General features: G+C 44.2%; 1 protein-coding gene across 4 annotated transcripts in view; it reads right to left on the bottom strand.

Annotated features, from left to right (window-relative positions):
* LOC136580528 (leucine-rich repeat and fibronectin type III domain-containing protein 1-like protein) overlaps positions 1 to 24401 on the bottom strand; it is a 684740-nt gene that overhangs the window by 287000 nt on the left and 373339 nt on the right. For all 4 annotated transcript variants that reach the window (XM_066581146.1, XM_066581149.1, XM_066581145.1 and 1 more), the window contains exon 3: positions 4319 to 4373. The gene's annotated coding sequence lies outside the window, so the exon portion shown is untranslated. The remainder of the gene's footprint in view (positions 1 to 4318; positions 4374 to 24401) is intronic.

Genomic DNA, 24401 nt, shown 5'->3' with positions numbered 1-24401 from the left:
TGTAAATAAATTTTTAAAAACATACTCACCTTCCTTCAGCTGCCGGGGCTCAGCCACAACTTCCTGCGCTGTCCCTGGCTCTCTAGTTCTGAGCTATCATCAGCTGGGGATTTAAAATCCCCGCTTGCTAGTAGCTCTGATTGTGATTGGCTGAGCACTTCATGTGTTCTTCATCCCCAGGGGGGACACGGCAGAGGGTACGTTTTTTGGGGGGGTTTTTACACTAAAATAATTGTTTTTTTAGGGAAAGGCTTATATGTAAAGCCCTTCCATGAAAAACAATTCAGGGGTGCTGGCAGAGCAGTGTTTTCAATGGAGCCGCCGACAGCAGCTGCGGCTCCATTGAAAACAATGTATGCAGCTGCATACACCTATGTATGCACAAAACCACGCTCGTGTGAAGCCACCCTTAGGCTTATATCCTCAGTCACGTTACCAGGCCTTCAAGGGGAATAGTCTGGGGTCACCCTAGGAAAGACCAGATCTCAACTGCTGGGGTTGAAAGGTGAAAACCAGGGAAACCCCAGGTGTAGCCCCTGGATCATATCCTAAGTCAGCCTAGAAGCACAGCAGATCCACAACCACTGCTGTAGCAGAGAGGCATACAATTTTTTTTTCTCACAAGTCCCAAGTTGGCAAAAAAAAAAATGACGATACCGCTCGATAATAAGGAACTGTAGATACTTCATGTGCTACCTTACAGCTCTGTAGTATGTATGGTGGCTAATGTTGGCAAACATACAATGGTCCTCTTATTACCTGTAACATATTATCTACTCCACAAGATATAAAATGTTATGTAAATCTTCTCATGTGCCCATTATGACCTTGAGAAGGTCACTTGAAAATTAGCCCTAAAAGCTTCAAAGGGATGCTGACTTTTATTGGCAAGTGTTAATTAATAAATTATTTGGTGATTTACATAATAGAAAATACTAGAAGAGTTGTGGGTAGAAAAAAATCCCACATCAATCTAACTACAACACCCAGAACAGCCGTTTGATTCCAATAAAACGATACACAAAGCTGTCAAATAACTTGGAAATGGTAATACTTAAAATTAAAAGACGGAGAAAACGATACGAGCAGGAAATCAGCATGAAACATCTGCAGAGCGGATCAGATCCCAGGATAAAACCTGAGAGAAAATACTCAGCAGAAAATGGGTAAATGTGACCTCTTTCATATTTAAATCTCCTCTGAAGGATCTGCTGCAGATGCGATTTACTGTATCATCTACTTTACCCTCCAGTGCCAAGAACTCATCTAAAGTGTATCTATAAAATAGTAGGGCTTGTAAGTATAGTGGAGATGGGGGCACATGGTACTGAACTGCTTCCCCTGCAGCTGTCAAAAGGGAGAGCTCAGTACACGCATCTTCTATTAAGTTCATTGCTAGCTGTAGAATTTCATATGCACTTTGCTCCCCTTGTGGTGGGGGCTCATAATTTTTCAACTAAGAGAAGCTGAACTTCTCTATACAAATATATTCTAAAATGCATCAGGGCAGAATTTAGGTCACTAACTATAATAAACTGGTAATGCATATAGTGGAGCTCTCAGTGGGGAGTTAAGTCATTCTACGTTTTGCTGTATGGCTCTATGATTTCCGTCTATCTCCTTGATTGGAGATCTTATCCATTAAAGTTAGACACCACTCATTGTCAAACAAACTCCGTCCCCTCCATGGAGTTGTTGGAATTGAATGAAACTTTCTATGTGTGATTATAACATTGATATTAGTGATTACAATATCAGAGCAATATCATGTATTGTGAAAACTGACCTCTTGAAGGGAGGCTCTAGTACCCTGTTGTACAGCCTCTAGCTTGGATACAAGATGTGATACGGGCGGGCATGGAGGCTCTAGTATCCTGTTGTACCGCCTCTTGCTTTGATATAAGATGTGATACTGGTAGGCATTGAAGCTCTAGTACCCTGTTATACCGCCTCTAGCTTGGATACAAGATGTGATATGGTCACGCATGTAGGCTCTAGTACCCAGCTATGCTGCCTGTAGCTTGCATACAAGATGTGATGTGGGTAGACATGGAGGCTCTAGTACCCTGTTGTACTGTCTCTAATTTGGATACAATATTTGATAAGGGTGGGCATGGAGGCTCTAGCACCCTGTTGTACTGCCTCTAGCTTGGATACAAGATGTGATACAGGTGGCATGGAGGCTCTAGTACCATGTTGTACCGCCTCATGCTTGAATACAAGATGCGATACTGGTCAGGCATGGAGGCTCTAGTACCCTGTTGTACCGCCTAAAATTTGGATACAGGATGTGATACAGGCAGGCATGGAGGCTTTAGTACCCTGTTGTACTGCCTCTAGCTTGGATACAAGATATGATATGGGTGGGCATGGAGGCTCTAGTACCATGTTGTACTGCCTCATGCTTGGATACAAGATGTTACACTGGTCAGGCATGGAGGCTCTAGTACCCTGTTGTACTGCCTTCAGCTTGGATACAAGACATGATACGGGCGGGCATGGAGGCTCTAGTACCCTGTTGCAGCGCCTCAAGTTTGGATACAGGATGTCATAACGGCGAGCATAGAGGCTCTAGTACCCTGTTGTACCACCGTTAGCTTGAATACAAGATGTGAAACGGTCGGGCATGGAGGCATACAGGTTCTGTATGGTATTCTGCGGTATATTAATCCACATTTGCTGTAAACCGAGCCTCTAGGTCATGCAAATTTGTAGGCTGTCAAATGTAGTCCCAGATGGTCCCATACATCTTTTATTGGAAATAAATCTAGCGACTGTGAAGCCATGGAAGTGTGGCAGTGTTGTGGGGACATTCCTGTGACCCCTTGTGTGTGACACTGAGCATTATCCTGCTGCCTCTTGGAAGCCGCCAAGAGAGGAACACATGTGGCTGCAGGATGTTCTGTGCATAATGCTGAGCTGTCATTGTCCCTCGTACCACTACTAGGGGTGACTGACTGTCATTTGCAATGACCCCACAAACCATCACACCAGCAGTGGGGGCAATGTGCCGCTTCACATGAAAGGCAGAATCGAGGTGCTCACCCCTAGATACGAAGACAGCTGTCATCAGTGTCCAAACTAAATATGAATCGGATTACACTCGGTAGCAATCCAGTTTTATCATTCATGGTACCACTGCCAAGAGAGTCGAAGACCATCTGGCTTGGAAGAGCTCGGGTGGCAATAGCCTGTAGCTTACATCTGCCTGGTGCCCCCCTACAAGCTGGTGGTCAGTACCCTGTGTGACCACATGGGTCACACATAGCTAAGACCATCCATGGGTGAGCATCTATCTGCAGGCATGCCCAAAAATCAATTAGAATGGAATGTGGTGCTCAAGTAAGTGCTATGGCTTCTTCATTGTATACCAGCACTGTACATTGTGTAGTGGATGTACTTGGTACTGAAGCTCAATCTCATTCACTTGAATGGTACTGAGCTGCAGAAAAGCAATGTGACTGATGCATAAGGGTCGGAGGCCAAGGAAGAGGCTGAAGTGCTGCAGTCTCTTCAAACAGCTGATCAGTGGGGTATTAAGAGACAGACCCCACGACCTGATGACCTATTCTGAGGAGAGTTTGTTAATATCTAAGTCCCAAAAACACCCTTAAAGAGAGTCTGTCGGACCGAAAATGCTGTCCAAACTGCAGACATCATGTTATAGAACAGGAGGAGCTGAGCAGATTGATATATAATTTTATGGGGAAAGATTCAGTATAACTTGTGTTTTACTCATTTAATCATTTGCTCATTCTGATCTGATCTAGTGGGCGAAGCTATCAGGGATTGACAGCCTTCTCTGTATTTACAGTCATATACAGATAGCTGTCAATCACTGATAACTCCGCCCACTGGACTGTTCAGATCAGAATGAGCAAAGAATTAAATGAATAAAACACAAGTTACACTGAATCTTTCCACATAAAACATTGTAGCAATCTCCTCAGCTCCTTCTGCTCTATAACATGATGTCTGCAGTTTGTTCCAGCTGACAGACTCTTTTTAAAGTTTTTATTATGTTCCGCAATCCTATATTGTATCCCTGTCAAGGTAACATGTGAGTACTGGCCTCTATTAGAACCTGAGTGATTGTGGGACTTTATATCTGCTATACAATAGACTGCCCATCTATGATTCTCAGGAATGTTTATATCTCTCCCAGATATTATACTAAAAGTTTCAAAAGTTTAACATATACTATATATAAAGGATTCCCCCCACTTAACACCCCCACTACTGCAGGAATTTAACCAAGAAGTAAAACCTTGTAAGGGGCTTTTAAAACTTCAGTATTCTTTCAGGCCCCAGCGCTTACCTGTATTACGCAGTTCTTTGAACACTTGTTCGCTCAGGCAGGTATGTAGTGGTGCCTGTAAAAAAAGAAAGAACATGCTTTAATTAAAAAGACTAGCTAATATATATGGTAGAGACATTTCAAAATGTGCAGAATTTTAATGTGGGAGATGCAATCCTAATTTATCGATACCTGGTAATGTGTTCTTAATGTAAAGCAATCAAGACTCCTCAATGGGTACTGATTGATGTCCCCTTTTCCCCAGTCTTGGGACCCCCAGTGATCAGCTGCAATCTGTAGAGAAACCTGGCAGTGTTCAATTTCTCTGCAGCACCTCTACAGGTAAAATGAAGTATTACACAGTTTCCATTCAAATCGCTGAGCTCCTCTGGTAAAGCAGGATAGGACAGATCCTCCAGAGCAGGAGACACTCTTTATAGCCATGTTGTATGCTGGCCGAGAGGAACCCCCTCTATGAACTCAGCAAAAGGGTATATGAAAAAGGGTTTTCTAAACTGGACAATCCTTTTAAGTAGCCAAATTATCATCTCATGGCTCTGCTGTTGGGTGGCAATCTTATTCTACTCTACTATAAAAAATAAATCTTTTGCTAATAGTATATGTAACTCTCATATAACTGTATCTGCTGGTGTGTAGAAGGGGTCTACTAAGTTTGTTTTTATTGATCGGATATATGCTGCAATATAATATACCTGTGTGAAACAAGGTGTATTTTATGTTCTATTGTATCTTTAAATACAGGTCTGCATCAGGGCGGTCAGGTGGGCGTCAAGTGTAGTGAGTAACTATTGTGGAAGCAAGCGAGAGTAGGAAGATATAAAGCGGTTAGTGCCATAAATAGGATGTGAGGTAGTAGCTTTCTTGCCAACCAGACATCCCATCAAATACTGCAAGAAAGGATGAGCAGAAACCAGGCCACAGAAGCCTATCAGAGATTCCTAATTACCAAAGTCTGCTAGAGTCTTCTCCAAACCAGAGCACTTCTAGAGATAACTGAACCGAATTAACAATGACTTACTGGACTGGCTACGCCTGATGCAAGAGTATAAGCTGCATTGTGTGCCAATGGTCTTCATGGACCAGACTATTATTATTGATTATTAATAAATGTTTCAAGCATGCAACGGCCATGTTGAATCCTTCCGTAAAGTCCCTCATCAAGGAGTGTGTGACCGGACTCACTTTGCCCAATATGAAGCTGGCCGGTACTGGTATTATGAATTTAGAGACTGCCATGACCAACTGCCTGGACAAGAGTAAGCACCAAGCTGCTTCAGCGGTAGTTCCCTCTGGACCTACCTAAAACCAGTAGAACCTTATTCCTAACATCCCCAGCGGTTCAAGAGGTGCCCGTGCACCTCTCACCACCTAGAGTACATGCCCAGCCAGCCCTGGTGCTACCCATAAGATACTCACTCTTTTAATCAGCGTCTCACAGAATCCATGTATCTATGTACGACTTCACTGCCCATCTGCAGAAATGATTTTGTGTTTCCATAGAAAAGATGTTAGACTTGTATATATACTCATAGATAGTGGATGACTCGAAAGATGATTCACTAACAGGTAGAAAGTCAGATGACGATATGTTTGTGAATATTCAATATTAATTGGGAAACGTGTCTGTAGCTCTTTATTTTTTATGAACCTTTTTTTTTTAAAAATGAGGACTGAAGCAATAAGGAGAAGGATATTATCAGATGAGATAGAGAAACCAAACACAATTTAATAGGATCACAGCTTAACTGGCCGGGTCAAACACTATGGCAGGAAGAACTGTAATACTGCTAACAGAGACAAATTGTAGGCCAAGAGTAAATCTGCACATTTCCTTTCATTACAGTGCATTAAAAACCACTGTACCACCCCAATTATATTGTATAACACAGATAAGAATTGCAGAGGCAAAGCTAACAGGTTCTGCAGGAATCCGATGATTGTGCCGCGCAGCTTGAACATAAAATCCTTTAACGAGAGTCTGATGTGAGTTAATGCATCACTACATGGTTACTACTGGCTGCTGCAATTTCACAAATAGGAACCAAAAGTGTTCCAGACCAGATGTGGCTGTTCTCTGTATAGTTATTTTGGTCCTAAAGTACCAGTAAAACATAGTTTTTGACCCCACACATTCCTTGATGTCATACTGTTGTCATTTTAAGACCTCTCAGATTGTGCATCTTTATTGAAGGTCTTGCATATAGGTTTTCTACCTTTACTAGAAAGTGGTGGTGAAACTAACATTTAAAGAGGTTGTGCCAAGATGCACAACTCCTCATAGAATGGGTGTCAGAAGGCGAACAGGTCCCGCTCTCTATACCCTGGGCAATCAGTTACTTTTACTGCAGGAAGCTGAAAAATACCTAGCATGCCTTGCTTATAGTCTACACAAACAAGGTCTGGTCATCAGTCCCAGACTAGCCGGGGCCAGGATTTCACTGCCAACCGGGGTTTTATCATGTAATATTGTAGAAAGTATATTGAGAATGGTGTGATCAAGAAAGAGCATCCAGTGAAAGGGGATTCCATAGACATAAACAACTCATCAATGAAAGGGTCAGAGGAGGATGTCAATCATTCTGATGAACAGATGTGCACAGTTGAGAAAATTGCAGTCGTATACAACACTGGTGCTCCAACTAACATGTCCAATACAACTCATTGTTCTTTAGCATGGATTGGCTAAATCAGCAGATGATCAGTTCCAGCATCATTGATGTCTAAGAAACACGGTAAGGTAAGACTCCAGTGGGCAAGATAACGCAAAAATCACTGGGCAGTGAAAAAATACTGCCTGGTCAGATGAATCCAGGCTTCTGTTGACCCATGCTGTTGAAGGGCTAGAATTTGGGGCAAGCAGCATGAATCGATGATCCCTTCCTATCAGGTGTCAACAATTCAGGCCTGGTGGAGATGGAGTAATAGTGTGGGAAGGTTTTCTTAGCACATATTGGGACCAATATTCCTACAGAATGGTTTCAGCAGTGAAATCTATACCACAACAAATTAGTATGGTTCTGAAGGCTAAAGCAGGTCCAACGCACTACTAGTGTAGATTATAATTTAACTTCAATGTAATAAAGATTTTGAAAGAAAAGGTTAAGACAACTGCCCAAAACATACAACCTTTAATAGAAATAACTAAATCTATACATACGAAAACCAAATAGAAAACCAAACATGGATGATAATGTATTTGGCACCAGTTGACACACTTGTAGATGAGCAAGGAAAAAAACAAAGTCAACTAGACCAGGACAGCACAGGACACCTCTATATGATATGAGAGATTCCAGTTCATCAGTCACCAAGGTAGCAGGGAATAAAAGAAGCTCTCGAAAAACATCTCAACAAGAGCAATCAAAAGGACTGGCTAAAGTAGACTCTATCAAACAAGATTACTATAATTCAGCAATTTCCAAAATGTGTTAGGGGCTGTCTTAGCTGTTGAAGAATGGACAATTTTAGTTATACTCGTTGCTGATGGAGGATGCCTGAAAAAAACTACAAATGACTTGTAATCATGTTGCTCCTCATTGTTCAGTTAGGACATTTCAAGACGAATCAAGACACTGCAGAACCAGTCTGGACCAAAATATAGTGAACATAAAGGCCTATTGACTGTGTTGTAAGCCAAATGTTTTTTTGAGTCAAGTAAGTTGTGTGACTACCAGGTTGGACATTAGGTGAGAGCATGAAGATCAGGGCTATCAAAAAGATTAAGTACCGCCTAATGTACTATAAATTATAGAAGATAAGTTGAAGATTTACCTTTGCTAATTGATTGTCCCTATATGTATAGCTTAAAGAGGTCGTGTCACCAGCCCACTGCTCTTTTACCACCTCTGTTTCAGACACTTTAAACTGCAGCTCTGCTTGTTCATCTTAGCTACTATCCGTAACAAATAAAAATTATCCCCACAGAGAGAGAACAAATATATATTTGTGGTTAAAACACCATAATCTACCAATTCCTAAAGGTGCCCACAGGTAGTGATTGAGGAGCACTTGCACAGTTCAAGTCGGGATGGATATTCCGTGCTATTTAATGCTTGTGCCCTCTGGACACTCTGGGGGCCACTATAACTGTTCCATTGGTGAGAGTAGGCTAGTGAAAGGTTATAGCATACCCATTCCCACCGTAGGACTAAGAAATTGAAACGTATAGATTTCCGTCCAAAGACAACTTGGCTTGTCCACTATTGTAGTGGTATGGGCAAAATGTAGCCAAACACTTGGTTCAGTATACTTTAATGATCAACAAAGCCAGGGGTAATCGTTTTATTCTGGATAGATCCAGTTATCAATATAATCAAAACCCCAGCTTGGACCTATGTTAATTGGCTCAAATAGAGTTAGATGTTGAATACACTTGATGTTTTAAAGTGGCTGGACGCGTTTCTGTTGCAAGATGCGACTTCATCAGGAGCCCTAATAGAAAAGGGACCAAAAACGTTTGTCCCAAAAACGAATATTTGAGCGATCAGAGCAATGTCTATAACTGATAGAGTGGTAATTCAGCTATGACACACGGGTAGTGATCCCCTGTGTTAGAACCATTTTTATTAGTTACTATTAAAAGTTATATTTTAACCAGGAGTCAAATCAATGAAAACGATGTTAGAATAAGTGATTCCCCTGCGGCTGTGATACCTTCATCTTAGCTACTATATGTAGACATAAGCCCTCCACAAACTCATTAGGATGTCAGTGCATACAAATTAGTTCTCCTTCATAAGGAAGTTAATTTGCATAATCTGCCAATAGTGCAGCAGTGCCTGCAAGTAAATCTCCATTCACCAACTGGATCTCTCCAATATCAACCAGTACCTCCTGAGTCAGTGCATGAAAAGCTGAAGAAGGCTGGTGTCAAATTTGGGGGCACATTGGGAGGAATTTATCATCAGGGGAATTTTTGATGCCAGTTTTCTGGCAGCTTTTCTTCCCTTCTCCAGTTTGTAGATGTAACTAATTTATCAAATGTTGGATGATGTTGATAAATTTATCATATCTTTAAATATATCTGGAGATGTGGAGTCACTTTATATACCAACCAGCTACTATAGCTAGATTGCACAAAAATTCTGCGCCTTTTTAAAAAGTTGCATGTGTTGAAAACTTCATTCTACTTAAACAACACCCACTTTTCTAGACACCTTTGAATAGATGAGTGGGAGATGTAGCATATGTTTTTTTTTGGTGCAAATTAATAGTAAATTCATCTAAGATGATTTGCTCCAAAAAGGGTGTAGGCTGCATTCCCACGAACGTATATCGGCTCGGTTTTCATGCCGAGCCGATATACGTCATCCTCATGTGCAGGGGGAAAAGGATGGAAGAGCCAGGAGCAGGAACTGAGCTCCAATATAATTCTCTGAATTTAGCCCTGCCCCGTCCCGCCGCCTTTCATTGCAAATAGTGCAGAGGGGCGGAGAGGAGGCAGGGAGGGGGCGGGAGCTCAGTTCCTGCTGCTGGTTCTTCCATCCCCCCCCCCCCCCGCACATGAGGACGACGTATATCGGCTCGGCGTGAAAACCGAGCCGATATATGTTCGTGGGAATGCAGCCTAACTTACAGCAAAATTCTGCTGCAACATTAGCAATAAATGTGCTCCAAAACCTGTCAAACACGCTATGTACCACATTTATGATGTGTTTTAGACACTTTTAAGCAATTGTTTAGGTATTTCAGAAATAAGGGATGTGGCATCAAAGCAAAGGTGTGCAGCTTTGATGAAAATGGGGCACGGCCTAATTGTGACCTTGTGAACAAAAAATGCCCCTTGACATAACATAGCAGTCATTCAATACTGAACAGCTACTATTTACTCTGAGCGATCAGCTCATCGTCCATCATTTATGCAGCATATGTCAATGGAGTTCAATTTAGATCAGTGTATGAAATGTTTGTCTGAGTAAATAAGCCCCAGTATTAGTTAATTTATTCCTATATCTAAATGAAGTTTTAGGGCTTATTCACACGGGTATCTAGAATTTTGGTCTGTGAATATGGACCAAAATAGGATATGCTGCAATTTTTTCATGCACGACATCAGTCTGCGTAAAAAAAATGCATGTCTCAATACACCAATTTAATTAAGTGGGTTTGCGTGCTGTCCGCATTCCGTTATTAAAATATATGGACTGAATACGGACAAAAAATATTCCTGCATCAATGGGCTCTTAGGCTTTGTTCTCATCTGCGTTGGCGGCTCCGTTTAGAGCCTCTGTTGCAGATTTCCTCTAAAATGCAGGATGAAATATCCCTGCATGCAATGCTATTTCGCATGGTAAACCATTGGCTACAACAAGTTTCATCCGGAGTGTGTAATGGAAGCCGGATGGAACTTGTTATAGCCAATGTTTTCTGTCCGGAGCCGGTCGTGTTCACCATGTGCCAGATCCGACACTTCCCATTTTACTATTATTCAGCTTCTAGGATGGAGCCAAACAATGGAATGCAGAACGCTAATATGAAGGAACCCTTACAGAACAAGGATAGCATGATTACAAACCACAAGCAATTAAGCTACAAATAAGAATATTAATGTACTGCCCTACATTCAGTGGACTAATTAATCATCAGTAAGGGGGATCTGGATATCTTCCATTGTAATTATACATATTTTTCTACAGCCAAGACTACACGGGAATCACATCCGTATTTCGCTATCCCGAAGGTGGGAGTAGTAGTATTTATACAGTGGTTTACATCTGCATTTGCATTGCCGTTACTTTCCAGTAGCTCAGGTGCTGCCCTGTGTGATAACACTGCCCAGAGGAGCTCAAAGCTCAGATAATGCCTGTTATTAAGGAATTTACGAGTAGATAAACATCTGCTTTAAGATTAGGCAGCAAAGCGGAACTGTGAATTTAATTGACTGTAAAATAAAATCATTTATTATTGCTTGTGTACCAACATAGATGTTACATTCACTGTAATCTGTCGCCATGTAGGGAAAAGTATACGCTCGCTGCATTATTCTGCATCATTGTTTGCTACAAATGCTGAAACACACAAAAGCGCAACGAACAATAACAAACTAACAACATACACCTGTATGGATATGTGGAGTGTACCGCCTACGTAACAAGGTGTTGCTGGAAGATAGATGAGCGTTGGAAAACCCTTGTGTACAGGAATGTAATCTAAGGAGATTTGGTAGAGACAGGCAGGAATACAATCAGTAACAAACTGACTGTTTTGGTACATGCACAAGTCCAAATTATACAACCATGGTGTTACGTCTAACCCGGATGTATTGTTTGAGTCCTAAAAGGACAGTAATATACACTCTTTATTAATGTGAATAACACAAAATGTAGATAGGAAACACAAAATGAGGTGGAATCTGACCCTAAATTTTCTAGTATGAGGAGACCCTACCTAAAACTAGAGCACTTGCCCTGATGAGGGCAACCCAACATCAGGAACCAGGAGCAACCCTGACTTTCCATAGGTGATGTCAGGGAATAGTGGCAAAGCTTTTACACTAAGTATAAAAAAACACAAAAGTACAAGGAATAAGCTGTTCCAACACCCCAGATAATAAGTAAATCACCAGACAGACTTATCTTAACTGAAATGCAGAACAGAACCAGGAGCCGCCGGCATGATCAGAAACAACTTCAGACTGAGAGTATAATCAGCTTCCTCTGTAAGGAGGAGCCAGAATTAAAATACACAAACTAACACTGGTTGGCTGGCCATCATGCAACACTCTCCAGCTAACCAACCAGTCCATACATTGACAGGGAAGTGTCCCCATTGGCATCTAGCACTGAAATAACAGTGAGCATGTGCTGGTGTGAGGATCACATGGACCGAGGCTGACGCTGTCACATCGCCCCAGCCCCAATCCCTACTTGCATCCGGTGCACCATGACACATGGCCTCTATAATCTCCCAGAGAAGCAATTCTTGTATGTGAGGATAATCTATATATGGCATGTGATCAATGAAGTCAATTAAAAATCTATTTTGTAAATATGTGCTCTCATAAGGGATTCTATTCAAGGGATGAATTATCCCAAGACTGGAGTAGTCATTAAAAGAAGCATTTTGTGGTGAATCTGGAGAAACCACTTGTTCTATTAGTTGTGTTGAGATATTTATATTCTTGTTTAATTGTTTTTTTGCAAACAGCTAAAAGTTTGTAAATTTGGCAAATAAACCTAATTTGCACTCAGCATTCCGTAAATTAAATATGTGAGGTCCCTAGCAATAGTAAAATTAGATAGATAAGCAAATAAATAAAGTAGAGCAGTTGTAGCAGCATCAGCCCTGAAGGTGGACTGCCAGCTGAAATCACTACCTTCAGGTCATGTTTTTCTTGTTCTTAGGGAACAGATCATCCTATACCTCACATATATAATATAGGAAATGCTGAGTGCAGGTGCAACTGATTGACCTGGAGTGGTCATTGAGTGTGTAAATATTTTCTTACATCTAGCTCTTACATCTACATCGAGTTCTTTACCTGCAGTGTTAAGCATTGGGTATGGAACATTTGACTGGACCACTCCTGACCTCATTGGGAAGGAGTGTAATAATGTGACTGATTCACAAGTTCTACAAAATCGCTCTCTATACTCACATGTTTTCTTATATTGGAATAACAGTGATCCAGCCAATATTATATTGGATAATATGCTCCTTCATTTTCACTGTCTATTTCACCTTCATGGGGGTATACTTACTCCTGAGTGGTGTACCCCTCATTTTGAGGAGTGCATGTCTCCTTTTTGTTTTCTGTTTGTTAGTCTTTTTTGCTCAAATCAATTTTAATTATATCAAGTAGGGTGGCTTCACAAGAGCGTGTTTTTGTGCGTGCATACGCGCACGCAAAAACACCCTTCTATTAGAACCAATGCATTCCCTATGGTGTGTTCACATGTCCGTGTTTTACAGGCATGTGCCTGCAAAGATAGGACATCTGTATACGATAGGGAATGCACGCATTGTCTTCAATGGAGCCGTGGCTGCTGTTGGCGGCTCTATTGAAGGCAATGGTCTGCCGGCACCCCTGAATTGTTTTTCAGAGAAGAGCTTTACATATAAGCCCTTCCCTGAAAAACAAGAATTTAAGTGTAAAAAAAAATACATAAATGAAAAAAAATACTTACTTGTCCGCTGCTGCCGTGTCCCCATGGGGATGAAGATCACATCTGTCGCATGCCGCAGATGTTTCCTTCATCCGCGTGAGGAAAAAGAATTCCCTGCTGCACCTGCCAGGGAATACAGAATTCCTACCACAGCTGTCACAGATGACAGCTACAGTAGGGGATCCAGCTGCTGGCATCTTCTAATTGTTTTGCAGGAAAGGGCTTTAAATTTAAATTCTGTAATTCAGTTCTTTCAGCAGGCGGGGATTTAAAATCCCTACCTGCCGAAAGAGCTGCTTCTGATTGGCTGAGGCGCTCAGCCAATCACAGGCAGCTCTTGCCTGTCATTCATTCAGCGAGAGCTGCTTTTAGGGGTGATTCAGGGGTGCCGGCAGACCATTGTCTTCTATGGAGCCGCCGGCAGCAGCCACGACTCCATTGAAGATAATATATGGACCTTAATACACGCGTGTTTTTGCACGTACAGGGGTGCGCACCTATGTACGCACAAAAATACCCGCTCATGTGAAGCCACCCTAAAAGTTATTTTTCAGGGTCCCTTTCCTGTGAATATCTTGATTAAAAAATAGAGATCCCTTTGCCCCAGTGAATTAAGTTGTAACTTCTGCTCATTTACCAGCTTATGTGTGTACCATCAATATTGTAATATACTCGCATTAAATATTTTTTTGTTTTACCACTAAAAATCAAGTTTGAAATGTCGTCCACCAGGTGGTCTCCTTTTTAGCACCTTTGCAATCCACTGCCTGTTATTAGGCATTTGGCTTCTCTAGTAACAGGGACATGGGGATACTGCTAGTTATAATGTGCAACGGAGAGATTCAGATGCTGCCTTGCAGCTGATTGGAGCAGGGCTATTTAAGGGAACATGGGAAGTCCTAACCAGTACTGTACTGGCAAAATGGCTGCTTAGGACGTGGTCCCCATCTGTAAATGAATTGCAAACAGCAGGGTAGCAGAAAAATAGCAAAATCCACATTAAAAATTGAGTTTTTAGAGCTTAAACTGGGTGGAAACAGCAGCAAAGCAGCAGCCAATGAAGACCTGGGGTGCTTTTCAACATTTTTTTGAAAACTCAGGTAGCAGGACCAGTGTGGCTCAAAAAAGAACAATAAAGCAAACATTTCCCCAAATTCTCATTTCCACAGTCAAGGTCAGAAAAATACACAAAAGTTACTATCATTAAGGGGAATATAATAGAGGTAAATGAAAATTATGATAGAACAAATTAATGAGAACTTTCAAGTCGGTGAACTAAGTTTTGAATTACTGGATGTGCATTATGCCTTAATTATAATGCATAAGGTTCATTGCCCACACCAGGGCTGTCAGAGGATTATAACATTATGTAACCCACACACTAGATCTTCTTTCCTTCTTAGCTTCTTCTCACTACGGTTTTTATATCTCACCTCATACCAAAATCCTATTTTATCCAGGAGGAGGTTTTACTTCTCCTCCAGAAAATCAAGATGTTTATTAACAAGGTTGATAGCACAGCAATGAGGTTTGGGAGCCAACTATCCTGGACGAGGCAGAACAGCGAATGAAACTGATTTGATTTTTGTTATCTAACTATTGATTTCTACCATGGGTCGGCAGCAATCAAGTTTCTCCTTGCGGAGATCACCAAGTTGCTGTACAGAGACTTATATAGGCGATGCAATGCTCCCTGGGAAAAAGGTATGCAAATAGCAGAGGAAAAAGTATTAAAGGGTAAATTTACACAGCGGAAATGCTGCAGAATTTCCACACTTGAAAATCCACCCCAAAATCCGCATCTGATTGGAAAATCTGTCCCAAAATCCACAACCGATTGGGAAATACGCTCTAAAATCTGCTCCAAAATCCACAGCTGATTTCAACCTTTTAAATAGAAGAGGTGGAGTCTGCTACGAATCCACAATAAAACTTGTGGCTATTAGAAACATTGGATTTCTATGGAAATGTTTGATGAAAGAATTTTAAGCGCGTACAAAACTCGCACCTAAAATAATAGGACATGCGTGACTGAAACCCTCAATTGAAGTTCTTTGCTGCGTGAAAAGCTAGAACCTGACCTATCTTTGGTGCGTGATGCGCAGGAGTTTCCATAGACTCCTATGGGAGCTGGATAACACACAGCACACAGCTCCCAATTGTGTGAAGGGGCAATTTCACCGCTAATTAAGCTCGAGGCTTAATTATGGGAAATCGCCCATTTGCACTATTTTTACGCAGTTATCTGCAATTTTTTTTAAGCAGGTAACTTTGGCGCGATTTTCAAGCTCGTGCGAAAGAGCCCTTAAATCCATGACAGAGTCTCTGTTTGGTCTGGTAGCCACTTAATATTCATCTTTAACCAAATAACCTTATTAAAGGGGAAATTTAGATTACAAAATCCATTTTCACATCAATGACTTTTAGGGGATTCGGAGATAATGAGGGGCGCTCTGTTCATTTTATGGCCAGAGCAAAAAGTAATTACAAAAAACATCTCTTGCTCTGGTGGAGTTGTCTTGTCCCATATTATACAGTCTACTAATGATTTTAATGAGCTCCATGGAATACTTAATTTGCCCAAGGAGGTGCTGCAGGGAATTAGAACACGTAATGACAGGTTTCTCCGCAGATCACAGCTGATTACAGTTCTTAATCTTTGCAACCCGTTTTAAGCAGGCATGATCCCAGTATTTCATAACTTCATATGACTGCAAAAGTGGTTTACTTCGAAAAAAACTGCAAACCATTTGACTGAATGGTGCTAAGCCTGAGCTCCAATATTGTTGCTGTATAATAATGATGTATATGCTAAAATTGCCTGCTGCTTATATAGCATCAACATATTCTGCAGGGTTGTACAGAGATTTTCCTCATTCATACCGGTCTCTGCCACCAATGGGGCTCTCAGTCTAATTCCCCCATCTCAGACACTCTAGGGCCAAGCAAACATTTGTCTAGTCTTTTCCCTGTAATGTATGCCACCAGACACCATCAATGACTCAAAAAAGAGGCAATGTTGAATTGCTTTGCTGATTTTTTTCCCTTCTCTATATTTTGCCTTGGCTAGGACTATTCTCTGCATCATGTGATGCAGCAAAACTTCTCACTAGGTTTTTTACTGTCAAAACTACTAAGATAAAGAAACAAAAAAGAACTAATTACTGCCAAATTCTAGTATAAAAAATATGTAAGACCAGTGACATATTGATTAAGTAATGAAATAATCCCGGCAGAAATACATTTACATAAAATCAGTGACACCTCAATTAACTAGACTGAGAATCTTGCGCAGGAGAAGCGCTGTGAAGAGGAAGAGCCTTAACCTCAGAATTTGTTCGTACGTAGTTTGATTAATTTACTAACGCACTCAACATTTATTTATTGACTTAAGTAACTTCCGTGGGCATCTTAAAGTAGCATTAATAGCCGGACACATGCTGATTCTATACCAGCAGGGCCGTGGCGTCATGAGACATTTCTGGGCCACAATACACCCTATTGTGTCCATCGACCCTAGTCTTGTACCCTATTGCATACATTTTCTGGGCAGCTGACAAAGGCAGTTATACTTCCTTTTATGCACAGTGACCGTCTTAGGGCCATGATTTATATTAAATCAACCCATGAGGGTATTCACTTTTATGTGAAATATTGGGCACTATGTTGCGAACCAGGTTTGGCACATCATTGCCTATTACAGTGGTGTTCATTGTACTACACTGTTGGCGTAACTTCCATTGACTTCTGTTGGAGTTATATAAACAGCATAGGAAAAGGAGAGTGCTTGGCCAATTCACTGTGAATGGAGGAAGCCGGAAGAGATCTCTGGTCTGATCCACCTCCGTTCACAGAACAATTATTGCTCCTGTGTGAAAACATAGGAGCAATAGTTGTTGAGACGGCTGTTGGACACTTGTGCACCAGACAGTCATCCTGTATAAAGGTACCTTTACTGCTTTATTTTTTAACACCAGATCAGTAACCGCATTCCACAGGCGACAATAGTAAAATGTTGGCAACTATGACATATATACTTTTTTTGAGCTCTGTTAAACTTGTTTAAGAAGAATGTTTTGTCTTTAAAGGGGTTGTGCTGAGATTTAAAGTCATCCCCTATCCACAGAATAAGGAATAACTATCTGATTGATGGGGGTCTAACTGCTTGAACCCCCACCGATCAGGAGACCAGGAGTGAGTCCCATTTCCTTTTGTGTGAATGGAGAGGTGGCAGAGCATACAGGCTGCCATTTCACTAATTTTAATTGGAATACTAGAGATAACTCAGTGCTCAGCTATCTCCTGCAGTCCCATTAAAATAAATGGTGCTGCAATGTGCATGCCTAACCACTGCTCCATTCATTCGGGGACTTTTGGGACTTTTACTAGTGATCTGGTGGGGATCCCAGTGGTTAGACCACTACCGATCAGATAGTTTTCCCCCATACCGGGGATGGGGGTTGACTTTAAATCTTGGCACAATCCCTTGAAGCCTGTTCCTGTTGGCTGTAGAATGAGCTACCCTATCAGTATACAGAGAGCACATAGCTTATAACATATTTTGCTTTTACAGATTTTTATCATAGAAACTCAAAACAAGTTTATGCGGCACAGAGAGGGTAAGGGTGGCCATACATGTTAGACGTACATTGGTTAACAGTGTTGATGATCATCTAAAATGTATAGGGGCCTCCTCCTTGAAGGTAGATGATGGGGAGTTAAGCATTCGGTAGTTGGATTACAACTGCCAAATCTTTTTGTCCTCAGGGAGATAAGTCGCTGCCAGTGATATTTGGCAGTGGCTTACTCTTCTCGCTACATTCAGAACACATGTATGCTCAGTTGTGGGTTTGAGCAGGATAGGTGCATACTGTATTTATAGCAGGCAGAGCTTTCTGTGGCTATTTTGTATGTTTATTAGAGATGAGCGAACGTACTCGTCCGAGCTTGATGCTCGTTCGAGTATTAGCGTGTTTGAGATGCCCGGTACTAGAGGCGAGCACCACGCGATGTTCGAGTTGCTTTCACTTTCATCTCTGAGACGTTAGCGCGCTTTTCTGGCCAATAGAAAGACAGGGAACTTCCCCCTGCGACGTTCAAGCCCTATACCACCCCCCTGCAGTGAGTGGCTGGCGAGATCAGGTGTCACCCGAGTATATAAATCGGCCCCTCCCGCGGCTCGCCACAGATGCATTCTGACAGAGATCAGGGAAAGTGCTGCTGATGCTGGAGCTGCTATAGGTAGAGTGTTAGGAGTGATTTTAGGCTTCAAGAACCCCAACGGTCCTTCTTAGGGCCACATCTGACCGTGTGCAGTACTGTTGAGGCTGCTTTTTGCAGTGTTGTACCTTTTTTTTTTTTTTTTTTTATATCGGCCGTGCAGAGCATTGCGTCCTCAGTCTGCAGTAATTTTACATAGTATAGGGCCAGAAGTGCTGAGGCAGGGACAGTGAAAAACATGAAAGACATATACTGTCTATATAGGCAGTGGGCTTTTCCAAAAAAATTTGGGACAAAAAAATCTATTTGGGCTGCCTGTGACCGTCCTGACTGTACTGCGTCTCTGCTGGGGGTAGTAGTCCTAATTAATACGCAGCCAGCTAAGTGTTACAGCAGGCTTGCGCAAAATTCTTTCCTGGCTCTGCGTTGCCCGTTACATCATTGCTGTCATCCTGTCCAGAGGGAAACAGTCTGCACTGCAGTAATTTTACATAGTATAGGGCCAGTAGTGCTGAGGCAGGGACAGTGAAAAACGTGAAAGACATATACTGTCTATATAGGCAGTGGGCTTTTCCAAAAAAATTTGGGCTAAAAAAATCTATTTGGGCTGCCTGTGACCGTCCTGACTGTACTGCGTCTCTGCTGGGGGTAGTAGTCCTAATTAATACGCAGCCAGCTAAGTGTTACAGCGGGCTTGCTCAAAATTCTTTCCTGGCTCTGCGTTGCCCGTTACATCATTGCTGTCATCCTGTCCAGAGGGAAACAGTCTGCACTGCAGTAATTTTACATAGTATAGGGCCAGTAGTGCTGAGGCAGGGACAGTGAAAAACGTGAAAGACATATACTGTCTATATAGGCAGTGGGCTTTTCCAAAAAAATTTGGGACAAAAAAATCTATTTGGGCTGCCTGTGACCGTCCTGACTGTACTGCGTCTCTGCTGGGGGTAGTAGTCCTAATTAATACACAGCCAGCTAAGTATTACAGCAGGCTTGCACAAAATTCTTTCCTGGCTCTGCGTTGCCCGTTACATCATTGCTGTCATCCTGTCCAGAGGGAAACAGTCTGCACTGCAGTAACTTTACATAGTATAGGGCCAGTAGTGCTGAGGCAGGGACAGTGAAAAACGTGAAAGACATATACTGTCTATATAGGCAGTGGGCTTTTCCAAAAAAATTTGGGACAAAAAAATCTATTTGGGCTGCCTGTGACCGTCCTGACTGTACTGCGTCTCTGCTGGGGGTAGTAGTCCTAATCAATACGCAGCCAGCTAAGTGTTACAGCAGGCTTGCGCAAAATTCTTTCCTGGCTCTGCGTTGCCCGTTACATCATTGCTGTCATCCTGTCCAGAGGGAAACAGTCTGTACTGCAGTAATTTTACATAGCATAGGGCCAGTAGTGCTGAGGCATGGACAGTGAAAAACGTGAAAGACATATACTGTCTATATAGGCAGTGGGCTTTTCCAAAAAAATTTGGGCTAAAAAAATCTATTTGGGCTGCCTGTGACTGTCCTGACTGTACTGCGTCTCTGCTGGGGGTAGTAGTCCTAATTAATACGCAGCCAGCTAAGTGTTACAGCGGGCTTGCTCAAAATTCTTTCCTGGCTCTGCTGTGCGTTCCGTAAGCGAAGTCAGCCTCCAACCACATTGGAGGCACATTTAATTACAGCGTTCTGTTTCTGCACTACTGGTAATACACCATGCTGAGGGGTAGGGGTAGGCCTAGAGGACATGGACGCGGGCGAGGACGCGGAGGCCCAAGTCAGGGTGTGGGCACAGGCCGAGCTCCTGATCCAGGTGTATCGCAGCCGACTGCTGCGGGATTAGGAGAAAGGCACGTTTCTTGCGTCCCCAGATTAATCTCACAAGTAATGGGTCCACGCGGTAGACCTTTATTAGAAAATGAGCAGCGTGAGCAGGTCCTGTCGGGAATGGCAGAAAGTGCATCCAGCAATCTATCGACCACCCAGAGTTCTGCGCCGTCCACTGCTGCAACTCTGAATCCTCTGGCTGCTGCTCCTCCTTCCTCCCAGCCTCCTCACTCCATTACAATGACACATTCTGAGGAGCAGGCAGACTCCCAGGAACTGTTCCCGGGCCCCTGCCCAGAATGGGCAGCAATGGTTCCTCTCCCACTGGAGGAGTTTGTCGTGACTGATGCCCAACCTTTGGAAAGTTCCCGGGGTCCGGGGGATGAGGCTGGGGACTTCCGGCAACTGTCTCCAGAGCTTTCAGTGGGTGAGGAGGACGATGACGATGAGACACAGTTGTCTATCACTCAGGTAGTAGTAATTGGAGTAAGTCCAAGGGAGGAGCGCACAGAGGATTCGGAGGAAGAGCAGCAGGACGATGAGGTGACTGACTCCACCTGGTTTGCTAAGCCTACTGAGGACAGGTCTTCAGAGGGGGAGGCAACTGCAGCAGCAGGGCAGGTTGGAAGAGCCAGTGCGGTGGCCAGGGGTAGAGGCAGGGCCAGACCGAATAATCCACCAACTGTTTCCCAAAGCGCCCCCTCGCACCATGCCACCCTGCAGAGGCCAAGGTGCTCAAAGGTCTGGCAGTTTTACATTGAGAGTGCAGACGACCGACGAACAGTGGTGTGCAACCTTTGTCGTGCCAAGATCAACCGGGGAGCCACCACCACCAGCCTCACCACCACCAGCATGTGCAGACATATGATGGCCAAGCACCCCACAAGGTGGGACGAAGGCCGGTCACCGCCTCCGGTTTGCACCACTGCCTCTCCCCCTGTGCCCCAACCTGCCACTGAGATCCAACCCCCCTCTCAGGACACAGGCACTACCGTCTCCTGGCCTGCACCCACACCCTCACCTCCGCTGTCCTCGGCCCCATCCACCAATGTCTCTCAGCGCACCGTCCAGCCGTCGCTAGCGCAAGTGTTTGAGCGCAAGCGCAAGTACGCCGCCACGCACCCGTACGCTCAAGCGTTAAACGTGCACATAGCCAATTTGATCAGCCTGGAGATGCTGCCGTATAGGCTTGTGGAAACGGAGGCTTTCAAAAGCATGATGGCGGCGGCGGCCCCGCACTACTCGGTTCCCAGTCGCCACTACTTTTCCCGATGTGCCATCCCAGCCCTGCACGACCACGTCTCCCGCAACATTGTATGCGCCCTCACCAACGCGGTTACTGCCAAGGTCCACTTAACAACGGACACGTGTACAAGCACAGGCGGGCAGGGCCACTATATCTCCCTGACGGCACATTGGGTGAATTTAGTGGAGGCTGGGACAGAGTCAGAGCCTGGGACCGCTCACGTCCTACCCACCCCCAGAATTGCGGGCCCCAGCTCGGTGGTGGTATCTGCGGCGGTGTATGCTTCCTCCACTAAACCACCCTCCTCCTCCTCCTCCTACGCAATCTCTGTCTCGCAATCAAGATGTGTCAGCAGCAGGAAATCGCCAGCAGTCGGTGTCGCGCGGCATGGCAGCACAGCGGTGGGCAAGCGTCAGCAGGCCGTACTGAAACTACTCAGCATAGGAGAGAAGAGACACACGGCCCACGAACTGCTGCAGGGTCTGACAGAGCAGACCGACCGCTGGCTTGCGCCGCTGAGCCTCCAACTGGGCATAGTCGTGTGTGACAACGGCCGTAACCTGGTGGAGGCTCTGCAGCTCGGCAGCCTCACACACGTGCCATGCCTGGCCCACGTCTTTAATTTGGTGGTTCAGCGCTTTCTGAAAAGCTACCCACGCTTGTCAGACCTGCTCGGAAAGGTGCGCCGGCTCTGCGCACATTTCCGCAAGTCCCACACGGACGCTGCCACCCTGCGCACCCTGCAACATCGGTTTAATCTGCCAGTGCACCGACTGCTGTGCGACGTGCCCACACGGTGGAACTCTACGCTCCACATGTTGGCCAGGCTCTATGAGCAGCGTAGAGCTATAGTGGAATACCAACTCCAACATGGGCGGCGCAGTGGGAGTCAGCCTCCTCAATTCTTTACAGAAGAGTGGGCCAGGTTGGCAGACATCTGCCAGGTCCTTGGAAACTTTGAGGAGTCTACCCAGATGGTGAGCGGCGATGCTGCAATCATTAGCGTCACCATTCCTCTGCTATGCCTCTTGAGAAGTTCCCTGCAAAGCATAAAGGCAGACGCTTTGCGCTCGGAAATGGAGGCGGGGGAAGACAGTATGTCGCTGGATAGTCAGAGCACCCTCCTGTCTATATCTCAGCGCGTTGAGGAGGAGGAGGTGGAGGAGGATGAGGAGGAGGGGGAAGAGACAGCTTGGCCCACTGCTGAGGGTACCCATGCTGCTTGCCTGTCATCCCTTCAGCGTGTATGGCCTGAGGAGGAGGAGGAGGATCCTGAAAGTGATCTTCCTAGTGAGGACAGCCATGTGTTGCGTACAGGTACCCTGGCACAAATGGCTGACTTCATGTTAGGATGCCTTTCTCGCATTCTGGCCACTACGGATTACTGGGTGTACACACTGCTCGACCCACGGTATAAGGAGAACCTTTCCACTCTCATACCCAAAGAGAAAAGGGGTTTGAGAGTGATGCTATACCACAGGACCCTGGCGGACAAGCTGATGGTAAAATTCCCATCCGACAGCGCTAGTGGCAGAAGGCGCAGTTCCGAGGGCCAGGTAGCAGGGGAGGCGCGGAGATCAGGCAGCATGTACAGCACAGGCAGGGGAACACTCTCTAAGGCCTTTGACAGCTTTCTGGCTCCCCAGCAAGACTGTGTCACCGCTCCCCAGTCAAGGCTGAGTCGGCGGGAGCACTGTAAAAGGATGGTGAGGGAGTACGTAGCCGATCACACGACCGTCCTTCGTGACGCCTCTGCCCCCTACAACTACTGGGTGTCGAAGCTGGACACGTGGCCTGAACTCGCGCTGTATGCCCTGGAGGTGCTTGCTTGTTCTGCGGCTAGCGTCTTGTCAGAGAGGGTGTTTAGTGCGGCTTGGGGAATCATCACGTATAAGCGTACCCGCCTGTCAACCGACAGTGTCGACAGGCTTACACTCATACAGATGAACAAAGCCTGGATTTCCCCAGACTTTTCTTCTCCACCAGCGGACAGCAGCGATACCTAAACAATACGTAGGCTGCACCCGCAGATGGAAGCATCGTTCTCTATCACCATCAAAAACGGGGACCTTTTAGCTTCATCAATCTGTGTATTATATTCATCCTTCTCCTCTTGCTCCTCCTCCTGAAACCTCACGTAATCACGCCGAACGGGCAATTTTTCTTAAGCCCACAAGGCTCAGTCATATAACTTTTGAAAACAATGTTTATACGTTTCAATTCTCAATTGAATAAAGCATTGAAACTTGCACCTGACCCAATTTTTATTTTTACTGGGCTGCCTCCAGGCCTAGTTACAAATTAAGCCACATTAACCAAAGCGATTAATGGGTTTCACCTGCCCTCTTGGTTGGGCATGGGCAATTTTTCTGAAGTACATTTGTACTGTTGGTACACCAATTTTTTGGGGCCCTCGCCTACATTGTAATCCTAGTAATTTTTAGCCCACCTGCATTAAAGCTGACGTTACATCAGCTGTGCTGGGCACTGCAATGGGATATATTTATGTACCGCCGGTGGGTTCCAGGGAGCCACCCATGCTGTGTGTCCACAGGGACTTCACATTAGGGATTTGTACCTGCCAGTGTCTATGTATTAAAAAACCCCGTCAGACTGGGGCATGCAGTGTGGGCCAAAGACCACCTGCATTTAATCGGACGTTACCTCAGCTGTGATGGGCAATGCAATGGGATATATTTATGTA

This window comes from Eleutherodactylus coqui, chromosome 10 (genome assembly GCF_035609145.1).
Source record: "Eleutherodactylus coqui strain aEleCoq1 chromosome 10, aEleCoq1.hap1, whole genome shotgun sequence".
Lineage (NCBI taxonomy): Eukaryota > Metazoa > Chordata > Amphibia > Anura > Eleutherodactylidae > Eleutherodactylus > Eleutherodactylus coqui.
The sequence above is the reverse complement of the archived record's forward strand: the minus strand, read 5'-3'. Positions and strand labels throughout refer to the sequence as shown.